Consider the following 14,108-nt stretch of genomic DNA (forward strand, 5'->3'; position numbering starts at 1 on the left):
GCAGAAGATCGAATCTCAGGGATTGAAGACAGCCTAGATATTATAGAGAAAGAACATACAACCATCCAAGACAAGTCCAAGAAATATGATAGGTCTATCCAACACCTGGAAGACACCATCAGAAGGCCCAATCTAAGGATAATGGGTGTAGAGGAGCACCTAGAAACAGAAGTTAATGGTCTAGGAAATTTGTTTAACAGGATCCTAGCAGAGAACTTCCCAAACATACAAAAAGATAGGCCTATTCAGATACAAGAAGCTTTTAGAACCCCAAATAGACCAGACCAGAATAGGACATCCCACCGTCACATTATAATCCACACAGGATCAACCCAGACCAAGGAAAAGATCCTTAAAGCTGTCAAGGAGAAAAGGTTAATCACCTATAAAGGGAAACCAATTAGAATTACCTCAGATTTCTAACCAGAGACAATCAAAGCAAGAAGAGCCTGGAATGATGTATGCCATGCCCTAAAAACAAACAACTATCAACCAAGAATACTGTACCCAGCTAAACTCTCCTTCATAACTGAAGGCCAAATAAAAACCTTCCATAGCAAAGAAAAATTGAAACAATACATCTCCACCAAACCAGCCCTGCAAAAGATTCTTAAAGATGTCCTACACATAGAAAACCAACAAGAACGCAACAAAGGCCAAGAAACTGCACCCAAACTGAGAATCCAAGAACCTTAGAAAGAACCCAGTTTTCACAGCCCCCAAGAAGGTGGATAACATGGCAGGAACTCCCAAATACCTCTCAGTCCTATCTCTTAATGTTAACGGACTGAACTCTCCAATTAAGCGACATAGACTGTCTAGTTGGATTAAAAAACAAGACCCTTCTATCTGCTGCCTGCAGGAGTCACATCTTGCCCGTAAAAACAAACATATTTTCAAGGTTAAAGGCTGGAACAAAATCTACCAAGCAAACGGCCCTCATAAACAGGCGGGAGTTGCAATCCTAATATCAGATAAAATAGACTTCAAATTAAAATTCGTGAGAAGAGATAAAGAAGGTCGCTACATACTAATTAAAGGATCTCTCCTTCAGGAGGATATTACAATTCTAAATATCTATTCGCCAAACAATGGAGCACCCAAATTTATCAAAGAAACACTACTTTCCCTCAAATCCCAGATAGATCCAAAGACATTAATCGTTGGGGATTTTAACACACCACTCTCCCCACTAGATAGATCAACTCGGCAAAAACTCAACAGAGAAACCGCAGATCTAAACAGCTGCATAGATCAACTAGACTTAACAGACATTTACCGAACATTTCACCCAGCAGCATCAGAATACACGTTCTTCTCAGCAGCACATGGGACGTTTTCTAAAATAGATCACATTTTAGGCCACAAAGCAAACTTGTCTAAATTCAGAAACATTGAAGTTATACCTTGCATTCTCTCTGACCACAAGGGAATAAAATTAGAACTCAACACCAAAAGCCACCAAAGAAAGTCCGGTATCACATGGAGGCTGAACAACACACTGCTGAATCATGAGTGGGTCATGGAAGAGATTAGAAAGGAAATTCAAATGTTCATGCTATTCAACAAAAATGAACACACAAATTACCAGCTCCTCTGGGACACAGCAAAGGCAGTACTCAGAGGCAAGTTTATAGCTCTGAGCTCCTACATCAACAAATTGGAGAGATCGGAAACTAATAATTTAATGACACATCTAAACCTCCTTGAAAAAGAGCAGCAAGATAAACCCCAATCCAGTAGACGGAAAGAAATAATCAAAATTAAATCAGAATTAAATGAATTAGAATCCAAAAAAACTATAGAAAGAATCAACAAAACAAAGAGTTGGTTCTTCGAAAAACTTAACAAAATTGACAGACCCTTAGCAAACCTTATCAGAAAAAGGAGAGAACACACCCAAATTAATAAACTCAGAGATGAGAATGGAAACATCACCACGGAAACAACCAAGATTCAGAACATTATAAGGGAATACTTCGCAAAACTTTATGCTAATAAGTTTGAGAACTTGACAGAAATGGACCTTTTCCTAGCAAATATTGACATGCCAAAACTAAACCAAGATGAGTTAAACCAGCTTAACAGGCCCATATCAAGCATCGAAATAGAAACAGCAATAAGAGACCTCCCAGCTAAGAAAAGTCCAGAAACAGATGGTTTTACAGCGGAATTTTACAAGGCCTTCAAAGCAGAGCTCACACCAATACTCCTCCAACTCTTCAATGAAATTGAAAGAGAAAGCTCACTACCGAACACATCCTATGAAGCCATCATAACCCTCATCCCAAAACCAGGCAGGGACTCATCAAAGAAAGAGAACTATAGACCCATTTCTTTGATGAACATTGATGCAAAACTTCTCAACAAAATTTTGGCCAATCGACTTCAACAATTCATCCAAAAAATCATACACCATGATCAAACAGGATTCATTTCAGGGATGCAAAGCTGGTTCAATATACGCAAATCAATTAATATTATTCATCACATCAACAGGAGCAAGAATAAGAACCACATGGTTATCTCAATAGATGCAGAAAAAGCATTTGACAAGATCCAACACCCCTTTATGATGAAGGTTCTGGAAAAATTAGGAATCCATGGAACATTCCTCAATATAATAAAGGCTGTATATGACAAACCTACAGCCAGCATTATACTCAATGGTGAAAAACTAAAGCCATTTCCTCTTAACTCAGGAACAAGACAAGGATGCCCACTCTCTCCACTTCTCTTCAATCTAGTATTAGAATGCCTAGCTACAGCAATAAGACAAGATGCAGACATAAAGGGGATCCAAATAGGGAAAGAAGAAATAAAACTCTCCCTCTTTGCAGATGACATGATCTTGTATTTAAAGAATCCCATAGACTCCACTCCCAAATTACTCAAGCTGATTCAAAACTTTGGCAAAGTAGCAGGTTATAAAATTAACCCCCAAAAATCAATGGCTTTTCTATATGCCAACAATGAGAAAAGTGTGGCTGAAATTAGGAAAGCAACTCCATTTGTAATAGCCCCACAAAAAATAAAATACCTAGGAATTAACTTAACCAAAGAAGTGAAGGACCTCTATGATGAAAACTTTAAAATCTTGAAAAAGGAAATCAACACAGAACTTAAAAAATGGCAAAACCTCCCATGCTCCTGGATTGGCAAGATTAACATCGTGAAAATGGCAATACTTCCCAAGGCTATCTACAAATTCAACGCGATACCTATCAAAATTCCACCCTCATTCTTCAAGGAAATAGAGGAGGCAATCCAAAAATTCATATGGAACAATAAAAGACCCCGAATAGCAAAAACGCTCCACAACGGAAAGAACACTGCTGGAGGAATATCAATACCAAATTTCAAATTCTACTATAAAGCCATAGTAATCAAAACAGCTTGGTATTGGCATAAGAACAGACCTCAGGACCAATGGAATAGAATTGAAAACCCAGAAATGAACCTACAGACCTATAGCCACCTAATCTTCGATAAGGAAGCTAAAACAATAGAATGGAAGAAAGACAGCCTCTTCAGTAAATGGTGCTGGCAAAATTGGTTAACTACATGTAGAAAACTAAAGCTAGATCCTTATATATCACCCTGCACCAGAATCAACTCCAAATGGATCAAAGACCTTGAACTCAAAGCAGACACTCTGAAAACATTACAGGATGGAATAGGAGAAACCCTAGGTCTCCTTGGCTCAGGTCGAAATTTTCTGAATAGAGACCCGGAAGCACAACAAATCAAAGAAAGGTTGGACAAATGGGATTGCATAAGATTGCAGAGCTTCTGCAGGGCAAATGACATAGCTGGCAAGATCAATAGAAAACCCACCGATTGGGAGAAGATCTTTACTAGCCATACAACGGACAAGGGTCTCATATCTAAAATATACTTGGAACTCAAAAAATTAAACCACCCAACAACAAATCCTCAAAGAAACAACTGCCCAATAAATAAGTGGGCGAAAGACTTAAAGAGAAGCTTCTCTGAAGAAGAAAGAAGGATGGCCAATAGACACATGAAGAAATGTTCAACATCCCTAGCCATAAAAGAAATGCAAATCAAAACAACATTGAGATATCACCTCACTCCAGTTAGAACAGCAAAAATCAAGAACTCCAATAACAACAGATGCTGGAGGGGATGTGGACAGAAAGGAACCCTACTTCATTGTTGGTGGGAATGTAAACTTGTTCAACCACTTTGGAAAGCAGTATGGAGGTTCCTCAAAAGACTTCACATAGATCTCCCCTATGATCCAGCAATCCCACTTTTGGGCATTTACCCAAATGTTTACAAACAAGACCACACTAAAGCTACCAGCACAACTATGTTTATTGCAGCATTACTTACCATAGCTAAGATATGGAACCAACCCAGATGCCCCTCAGTAGATGAATGGATCAAGAAAATGTGGTATATATACACAATGGAATTCTATGCCTCCATCAGAAAGAATGACATTTCCCCATTTGTTAGGAAATGGAAAGGTTTGGAAAAAATTATATTAAGTGAAGTAAGCCAGGCCCAAAGAAGCATAGGTCCCATGGTTTCCCTTATTTGCAATATCTAGTATAGGTATGAGTCAAGCGGAAAAGGTCAGATAATGTGATGCTAGGAAAATGAACCCTTAAATATGTATTTTAATGTTTTCGTTTCTTTCATGCATGTATTTCTAATGCATTTATAAGATTATTTCTTTGTTGCTTTGTATGTCCCTCCCCCACAGTGTAACCCCCGTTTTCACTATATTTGATGTCAGTATAACATGTGGAGTAGATGGGGACAAACAAGTCGTTTAAGGATTCAGGTGGACCTGTTGCAACAATGAGAAGTACAAAATGTCATGTCAAAACCAGCTTTACAATGCCGGTGTGGGGGGGGGGGAGGGCGGTATAATTGGGTGGGGGGAGGGGGGTAAAATTGGGTGGGGGGAGGGGGGAGGCGGGGAAGGGAAGTGAAGGGTAAACAAAGGAGGAGGCTGCAATGCTTGGTAAGAAATGTATCCATTATCCTGCCCATGTAATTGTAGCCCCTTTGTACAGTATGTTCTCAAATAAAATAAAATACAATTTAAAAAAAACAAAACAAAAAAAAAAACAAAAAAAAAACAAAGGCAATACTCAGAGGCAAGTTTACAGCTTTGAGTTCCTACATCAACAAATTGGAGAGATCTGAATCCAACAATTTAATGAGACATCTGAACCTCCTTGAAAAAGAGCAGCAAGCTAAACCCCAATGCAGTAGATGGAAGCAAACAATTAAAATTAAATCAGAATTAATGAAGTAGAATCCAAAAATTTCTCTGATAAACATCTATGCAAATCTTCTCAACAAAATTTTGGCCAACCGAGATCAACAACTCAATAAAAAAAAAATCATATACCACGATCAAACAGGATTCATTTCAGGGATGCAAAGCTGGTTCAATATATGCAAATCAAATAATGTAACTCATCACATCAATAAAAGCAAGGAAAAGAACCACATGACTATCTCAATAGATGCAGAAAAAGCATTCTACAAGATCTAAAACCCCTTTATGATGGAAGCTCTGGAAAAAACAGGAATCCATGGAACAGTCCTCAATAAATAAAGGCTGTGTATGACAAACCTACAGGCAGTATTATAATTTATTACAAAAAGTTAAAGGCATCTCCTCTAATATTAGGAAGGACACAAGTATGTCTACTCTCTCCAATCCTCTTCCATTTAGTATTAATGCCTGCAATTAGAAAAGCAATAAGAAAAGATGCAAACATAAAGGGGATCCAAGTAGCGAAAGATGAAGTAAAACTCTCCCTCTTTGCTGATTACATGATCTTGTATTTAAAGTATGTCTTGGACTACACTCCCAAATTACTCGAGCTGATTCGAAATTTTTGCAAAGTAGCAGGATATAACATTTATCCTCAAAACTCAATGTCTTTTCCTGTATTTCAACAATGAGAAGAGCTAGGCTGAAATCAAGAAAGCAACTCCTTTTGTAATAGCCCCACAAAAATAAAATGCCTAGAAGTTAACTTAACTAAAGGAGTGAAGGACTTCTACAATGGAAACTTTAAAACCTGAAAAAGAAAATTAAAGCCCAACTAAGGAAGTGGAAAAACCTACCCTGTTCCTGGATTGGGAGGATTAACCTCTTGAAAATGGCAATAATGCCAAAGGCTATCTACAAATTCAGTGTGATACCTATCAATATTTCAACTTACTTCTTCAATGAAATGGAAGAATCAAACCAAAAATTCATATGGAACAATAAAAGACCCCCGAATAGCAAAATTAATCCTTTGCAGAAAGAATAGTTCTGGAGGAATATGAATACCAACTTCAAACTTTACTACAAAGCCATAGTAATGAAAACAGCTTGGTACTGGCACAAGAACAGTCCTGAAGACTAAAGGAATAGAACTGAAAACACAGAAATGAACCCACAGACCTATAGATACCTAATCTTCGATAAGGGAGCTAAAAGAATAGAATGGAAGAAAGACAGCCTCCTCAATAAAAGGTGCTTACTGGTTAAACACATGTAGAAAACTAAAGCTAGATCCATATATATCACTCTGCACCTGAATCAATTCTAAATGGATCAAAGACCAAGCATACACCCTGAAAACATTACAGGAATGAATAGGAGAAACTCTAGGGCTCCTTGTCACAGGCTGAAATTTTCTTAATAATGCCCCAGAAACTCAACAATTCAAAGACAGTTTGGTCAAATGGGATTGCAGGAAATTGCAGGGCTTCTGCATGACAAAGGACATAGCAAGCAAGATCAATAGAAAGCCCATGAATTGGCAGAAGATCTTTTCTTGCCATACATAGGACAAGGGTCTCATATATAAAATATACTTAGAACTCAAAAAATTAGATCCCCCAACAACAAATCCTCGACGAAACAACTGCCTGATAATAATTGGGGTGATGTCCTTAAGAGAGTCTTCTCTGAAAAGGAAATAAGAATGGCAAATAGACATAAAATAAATGCAAACTAAGACAACTTTGAGATTCCATCTCACCCTAGTTAGAATAGTTATAATGAAGAAATCTAATAACAACAGATGCTGAAGTGGATGTGGCCGAAACTGAACCCTACTGCATTGCTGGTGTGGGTTTAAACTTTTTGAACCACTTTGGAAAGCAATATGGAGGTTTCACAAAGGAATCCATACAGGGCTCCCCTATTACCAGCAACCCCACTTTTAGGCATATACCCAAAGGAACACAAACAAGGCTATATTAAAGCTAACAGCAACGCAATCCTATTTTTAATCACAACATTATTTACATAACTAAAACATGGAACCAAACCCTATGACCCTCAGTAGAAGAATGGATCAAGAAAATGTGATATATATGCACATATATACATATGTATATATGTATATGTGTGTACATGTGTATACATGTATATATGCATATATAGTATATATATATTTATATGTACACACAATGGAATGTATATGTGTGTACATGTGTATATACATAAATATGTATATATATATTTATATATACACAACAGAATTCTATGCCTCCATCAGAAAGAATGACCCTGCCCCATTTGTTAGGAAATGGAAAGACTTGGAAAAAATTATATCAATTAATCCAGGTCTAAAGAAACATAGGTCCCATGGTGTCCCTTATTTGCAATAAGTAGTATATGTCTAGGACTAGCAGAAAAGCTCAAAAGCTATGTACATATGACCATATAAGATGATGCTCAGCAACATGAGCCCCAAGATGGAGACACAAGTGGTTTTATCTTTTTGCTGCTGCTTTTAATGTACTTGTAATGTACCATGTAATTTTTTTGTTTCTTTTGTATGTTCTTTGCCCATGGTATGACCACTGTTTTCACTGCGTTTGATTCCGGTGTCCTGAATCTTGTATATACAGTTTTTTAATTTGGAGAGGGGAAGGGAAATAGCAAAATGCTGAAATAAGGTTACAGGATGACCCACTGTAACAATGAGATGTACAAAACAAATTTGTTAAAATTTGTTAAAATTCCTAGGCATTTTATTTTTTGTGGGAATATTAGGAATGGAGTTGCTTTCCTAATTTCAGCCCCATTTTTCTCATTTTGGCATAGAGAAAAGCCATTGATTTTTTTTTGTGTGTGTGTGTGAACGTACTGTACAGAGGGGTTACAATTATATGGGCAAGATAATGAGTATATTTCTTATCAAGCACTGTAGCGTCCTCCTTTGTTTACCCTTCACATTTCTTCCCAGCCTCCCCCCACCCCCCCCCCCACCAAAGTTGTAAAGTTCGTTTTCGACATGACAACTTGTACTTCTCATCGTTGCAACAGGTCCACCTGTATCCCTAAACGACCCGGGTTTCCGCATCTCCTCCACAAACTATACAGACATCAAACACAGTGAAAGCAGGTGCTATACCGTGGGGGAGGGACATACAAAGCAACAAAAAAATAATCCCACAAATGCGCTAGAAACAAATGCATTAAAGAAAAAAAAACATTAAAATACAAATCTAAGGGTTCATTTTCCTAACATCACATTATCTGACCTTTTCTGCTTGACTCACACATATACTAGATATTGCAAATAACGAAACCATGGGACCTATGTTTCTTTGGGATTGGCTTACTTCACTTAATATAATTCTTTCCAAGTCTTTCCATTTCCTAACAAATGGTGCAATGTCATTCTTTCTGATGGAGGCATAGAATTCCATTGTGTATATATACCATATTTTCTTGATTCATTCATCTACTGAGGGGCATCTGGGTTGGTTCCATATCTTAGCTATGGTAAATAATGCTGCAATAAACATAGTTGTGCTGGTAGCTTTAGTGTGGTCTTGTTTGTAAACATTTGGGTAAATGCCCAAAAGTGGGATTGCTGGGTCATAGGGGAGCTCTATGTGGAGTCTTTTGAGGAACCTCCATACTACTTTCCAAAGTGGTTGAACAAGTTTTCACTACCACCAACAATGAAGTAAGGTTCCCTTCTGTCCACATCCCCTCCAGCATCTGCTGTTATTAGAGTTCTTGATTTTTGCCATTCCAACTGGGGTGAGGTGGTATCTCAATGTTGTTTTGATTTGCATTTCTTTTATGGCTAGGGAGGTTGAGCATTTCTTCATGTGTCTATTGGCCATCTGTCTTTCCTCTTCAGAGAAGTCTTTAGCCCACTTATTTATTGGGAAGTTGTTTATTTGAGGATTTGTTGTTGGGGGATTTAATTTTTTGAGTTCCAAGTATATTTTAGATATGAGACCCTTGTCCGTTGTATGGCTATTGAAGATCTTCTCCCAATCCGTGGGCTTTCTATTGATCTTGCTAGCTATGTCCCTTGCCAGGCAGAAGCTCTGCAACTTCATGCAATCCCATTTGTCCAACCTTTCTTTGATTTGTTGTGTTTCCGGGTCTCTATTAAGAAAATTTTGGCCTGCGCCAAGGAGACCTAGGGTTTGTCCTATTCCATCCAGTAATGTTTTCAGAGTGTCTGCTTTGACTCCGAGGTCTTTGATCCATTTGGAGTTGATTCTGGTGCAGTGTGATATATAAGGATCTAGCTTTAGTTTTCTACAAGTAGTTAACCAATTTTGCCAGAACCATTTACTGAAGAAAGGCATTGATTTTTGAGGGTTAATTTTATACCCTGCTGCTTTGCCAAAGTTTTCAATCAGTTTGAGTAATTTCCGAGTCGAATCTATGGGATTCTTTAAATACATGATCATGTCATCTGCAAAGAGGGAGAGTTTTACTTCTTCTTTCCCTATTTGGATCCACTTTATGTTTGCATCTTGTCTTATTGCTGTAGCTAGGCCTTCTAACACTAGAATGCAGACAAGTGGAGAGAGTGGACATCCTTTTCTTGTTCTTGAGTTAAGAGGAAATGGCTTTAGTTTTTCACCATTAAGTATAATGCTGGCTGTAGGTTTGTCACATACAGCCTTTATTGTGTTGAGGAATATTCCATGGATTTCTAATTTTTCCAGAACCTTCAACATAAAAGGAGTGTTGGATCTTGTCAAATGCTTTTTCTGCATCTATTGAGATAACCATGTATTTCTTATCCTTTCTACTGTTGATGTGATGAATTATATTAATTGATTTGCGTATATTGAACCAGGTTTGCATCCCTGAAATGAATCCTGTTTGATCGTGGTGTATGGTTTTTTGGATGAATTGGTGAAGTCGTTTGGCCAGAATTTGGTTGAGAAGTTTTGCATCGAAGTTCATCAAAAAATGGGTCTATTGTTTTCTTTCTTTGATGATTCCCTGCCTGGTTTAGGGATGAGGGTCATGATGGCTTCATAGAATGTGTTCGGTATGAACTCTCTCTTTCAATTTCATTGAAGTGTTGGAGGAGTATTGGTGTGAGCTCCGCTTTGAGGGGCTTGTAGAATTCCTCTGTAAAACCATCTGGTCCTGGACCTTTCTTAGCTGGGAGGTCTCTTATTGCTGCTTCTATTTCAATCCTTGATATGGGCTTGTTAAGATGATTTAACTCATCTTGGTTTAGTTTTGGCAGGTCAATATTTGCCAGGAGAAGGTCCATTTCTGCCAAGTTCTCAAACTTATTAGCATAAATTTTTGAGAAGTATTCTCTTATAATGTTCTGAATCTTGGTTGTTTCCGTGGTGACGTTTCCATTCTCATTTCTGAGTTTATTTTGGTGTGTTCTCTTCTTTTTTCTCATAAGATTTGCTAAGGGTCTGTCAATTTTGTTAATTTTTTTGAAGAACCAACTCTTTGTTTTGTTGGTATTTTCTCTAGATTTTTTGGATTCTAATTCATTTAATTCTAATTTAATTTTAATTGTTTCTTTCTGTCTACTGGATTGGGGTTTATCTTGCTGCTCTTTTTCAAGAGTTTCAGATGTGTCATTAAATTGAGGATTTCAGATCTCTCTAATTTGTTGATGTAAGAACTCAGAGCTATAAACTTGCCCCTGAGTACTTCCTTTGCCGTGTCCCAGAGGAGCTGGTAATTTGTGTGTTCATTTTTGTTGAATAGCATGAACATTTGAATTTCCTTTCTAATCTCTTCTATGACCCACTCACGATTCAGTAGTGTGTTCTTCAGCCTCCATGTGTTACAGGACCAACCCAGATACCCCGCAGTAGATGAATGAATCAAGAAAATGTGGTACATATACACCATGGAATTCTATGCCTCCATCAGAAAGAATGGCATTGCCCAATTCTTAGGAAATGGAAAGGCTTGGAAAAAATTATATTAAGTGAAGTAAGCCAGGCCCAAAGAAACACAGGTCCCATGGTTTCCCTTAATTGCAATATCTAGTAAATGTCTGAGTGAAACAGAAAAGGTCAGATAAGGTGATGTTACGGAAATGAACCATAAGATATGTATTCAAATATTTTTTTTTCTTTCATTCGATTGTTTCTAACACATTTATAAGATTATTTCTTTGTTGTTGTGTATGTCCCTCTCCCACAGTATAATCCCTGCTTTCACTGTATTTGATGTCGGTATAATTTGTGGAGGGGAAGGGGAAAAACAAATCGTTTCAATAGGGATACAGGTGAACCCATTGCAACAATGAGATGTCGAAGTCGTTATGTTGAATACGAACTTTACAACCTTGGTGTAGGGGTGGGGTGGGGTGGGAGGATTGGGTGGCGGGGGGGTGGGGGGGTGGGGGGGGAGGGTGGGAAGGGATGGGGACGAGGAAACAAAGGAGGAGGCTACAATGCTTGTTAAGAAATGTACTCATTGGGCTGGGAAGGTAGCTCAGTGGTAGAGCGGTTGCCTTGCATGCCTGAGGCGCTGGGTTCGATTCCCCAGGACCACATAAGCAAAAAGAAAAAAAGCCCGAAGTGAAGCTGTGGCTCAAGTGGTAGAGCGCTAGCCTTGAACTGAAGAGCTAAGGGACAGCGCCCAGGCCCAGAGTTCTGGCCCCACGACCGGACCCCCCCTCCCCAAAAAAAGAAAGAAATGTACTCATTATCTTGCCCATGTAATTATAACCCCTCTGTACAGTATTTTCACAATAAAAAAATGTAAAACTGATTGTCTGCCGCCGCCACTGCCTCCGCTGCTGCCACTGCCGCTGCCGGGACCATCGCAGCCCCCAGCCCAGCGCGTTGTCGCTACCTCCTCGGACAGAAATTTTATGAATAAGCATCAGAAGCCAGTGCTAACAGGCCAGCGGTTCAAAACTCGGAAAAGGGATGAAAAAGAGAAATTCGAACCCACAGTTTTCAGGGATACACTTGTCCAGGTGCTTAATGAAGCTGGTGATGACTTTGAGGCTGTAGCCAAATTTCTGGACTCCACCGGCTCAAGATTAGACTACCGTCGCTATGCAGACACACTCTTTGACATCCTGGTGGCTGGCAGTATGCTTGCCCCAGGAGGAACCCGCATAGATGATGGCGACAAGACCAAATTGACCAACCACTGTGTGTTTTCAGCAAATGAAGATCATGAAACCATCCGAAACTATGCTCAGGTCTTCAATAAACTCATCAGGAGATATAAGTATGTGGAAAAGGCATTTGAAGATGAAATGAAAAAGCTTCTCCTCTTCCTTAAAGCCTTTTCTGAAGCAGAGCAGACAAAGTTGGCAATGCTGTCTGGGATCCTGCTGGGCAACGGCACCCTTCCTGCAACCATCCTCACCAGCCTTTTCACTGACAGCCTAGTCAAAGAAGGCATTGCAGCCTCCTTTGCTGTCAAGCTGTTCAAAGCCTGGATGGCAGAAAAAGATTCCAACTCTGTTACCTCTTCCTTGAGAAAGGCCAACTTAGACAAGAAGCTGCTCGAACTCTTTCCAGTGAACAGACAGAGTGTGGATCATTTTGCTAAGTACTTCACTGATGCAGGGCTGAAGGAACTGTCAGATTTTCTATGAGTTCAGCAGTCCCTGGGCACCAGGAAGGAACTGCAGAAGGAACTCCAAGAGCGACTATCTCAGGAATACCCAATAAAGGAGGTGGTGCTTTATGTCGAAGAAGAAATGAAAAGGAATGACCTCCCCGAAACAGCAGTGATTGGCCTCCTGTGGACCTGTATCATGAATGCTGTCGAATGGAACAAGAAGGAAGAACTTGTTGCAGAGCAAGCCCTTAAGCATCTGAAGCAATACGCTCCCTTGCTGGCTGTGTTCAGCTCCAAAGGCCAGTCAGAGCTGATCCTCCTCCAGAAGGTTCAAGAATACTGTTATGACAACATCCACTTCATGAAAGCCTTTCAGAAGATCGTGGTTCTCTTTTATAAAGCTGATGTTCTGAGTGAAGAAGCAATTCTGAAGTGGTATAAAGAAGCACATGTTGCCAAGGGCAAGAGTGTTTTTCTCGACCAGATGAAGAAATTTGTTGAGTGGTTACAGAATGCAGAAGAAGAGTCGGAATCGAAAGGTGAGGAAAATTAACCAGTTCAACAAGCACAATGCTTATGTTACCACACCACACTTTTTGATTGGGAATGCTGAACCATTGGGAAGAAAAACTTGGCTTCTGTTTTCACAAAGGAAAAACACAATAGGATAGACCTCCCTATGTGGAGAGGAAATGGTTTTCATTTTCTGTTTTGTTTTTAAATGGAACCCTGAGGCATCAGCTAATACACTTGGGACTCTACCTCTCACTATATGCTAACTTAAAGCCATTCAACTGGGAGTCCAGTAGGAATCTGAAATTGAATACTCAGCAGACTCCTTTTTTTAGCGGTATTTTTCAGATACTGTGTGGTGGATGCCCCACTGGTGTCTATTCTAGGGCCACTTTGGTAGTTGTGTATCTGCTCGTGTATGTGATTTGACAAACTCAGTTTTTTAAAATAAAGGCTTTTTAAAAATCAAAAAAAAAATGTAAAACTCAATCAAATGATTATTCATATGCTATAAAGTGTGGTCAAATGTAAAAAAATTGTTAAAATTTGTTAAAAACAAATTTTATAACTTCGGGGGATGGGGGAGCAGGAGGGAGAAGTTGTGGAGGTGAGGAGTGAAGGGATGTTAGGGGAAAAACAAAGGAGGAGGTAACAGTGCTCGATAGGAATTGTAGTCTTTTCCTTATGCATGTAACTGTAACCACTCTGTACAGTATTTTTACAATAAAAATATACACAAAAAAGAATGGATTAAATACATAGCTCAGGA

The 14,108-nt window shown here is 39.0% G+C and overlaps 1 pseudogene across 1 annotated transcript; it reads left to right on the plus strand.

The window, feature by feature from the left end:
- The first annotated feature begins 12,052 nt into the window (after positions 1–12,052).
- On the plus strand, positions 12,053–13,815 carry LOC138840202 (eIF5-mimic protein 1 pseudogene; annotated as a pseudogene). Its single transcript, XR_011376054.1, has one exon. The product of XR_011376054.1 is annotated as an eIF5-mimic protein 1 pseudogene (transcript).
- The last annotated feature ends 293 nt before the right edge of the window (positions 13,816–14,108 follow it).

Source organism: Dipodomys merriami, unplaced genomic scaffold (genome assembly GCF_024711535.1).
Source record: "Dipodomys merriami isolate MVZ:Mamm:240054 unplaced genomic scaffold, mDipMer1.0.p SCAF_3, whole genome shotgun sequence".
Lineage (NCBI taxonomy): Eukaryota > Metazoa > Chordata > Mammalia > Rodentia > Heteromyidae > Dipodomys > Dipodomys merriami.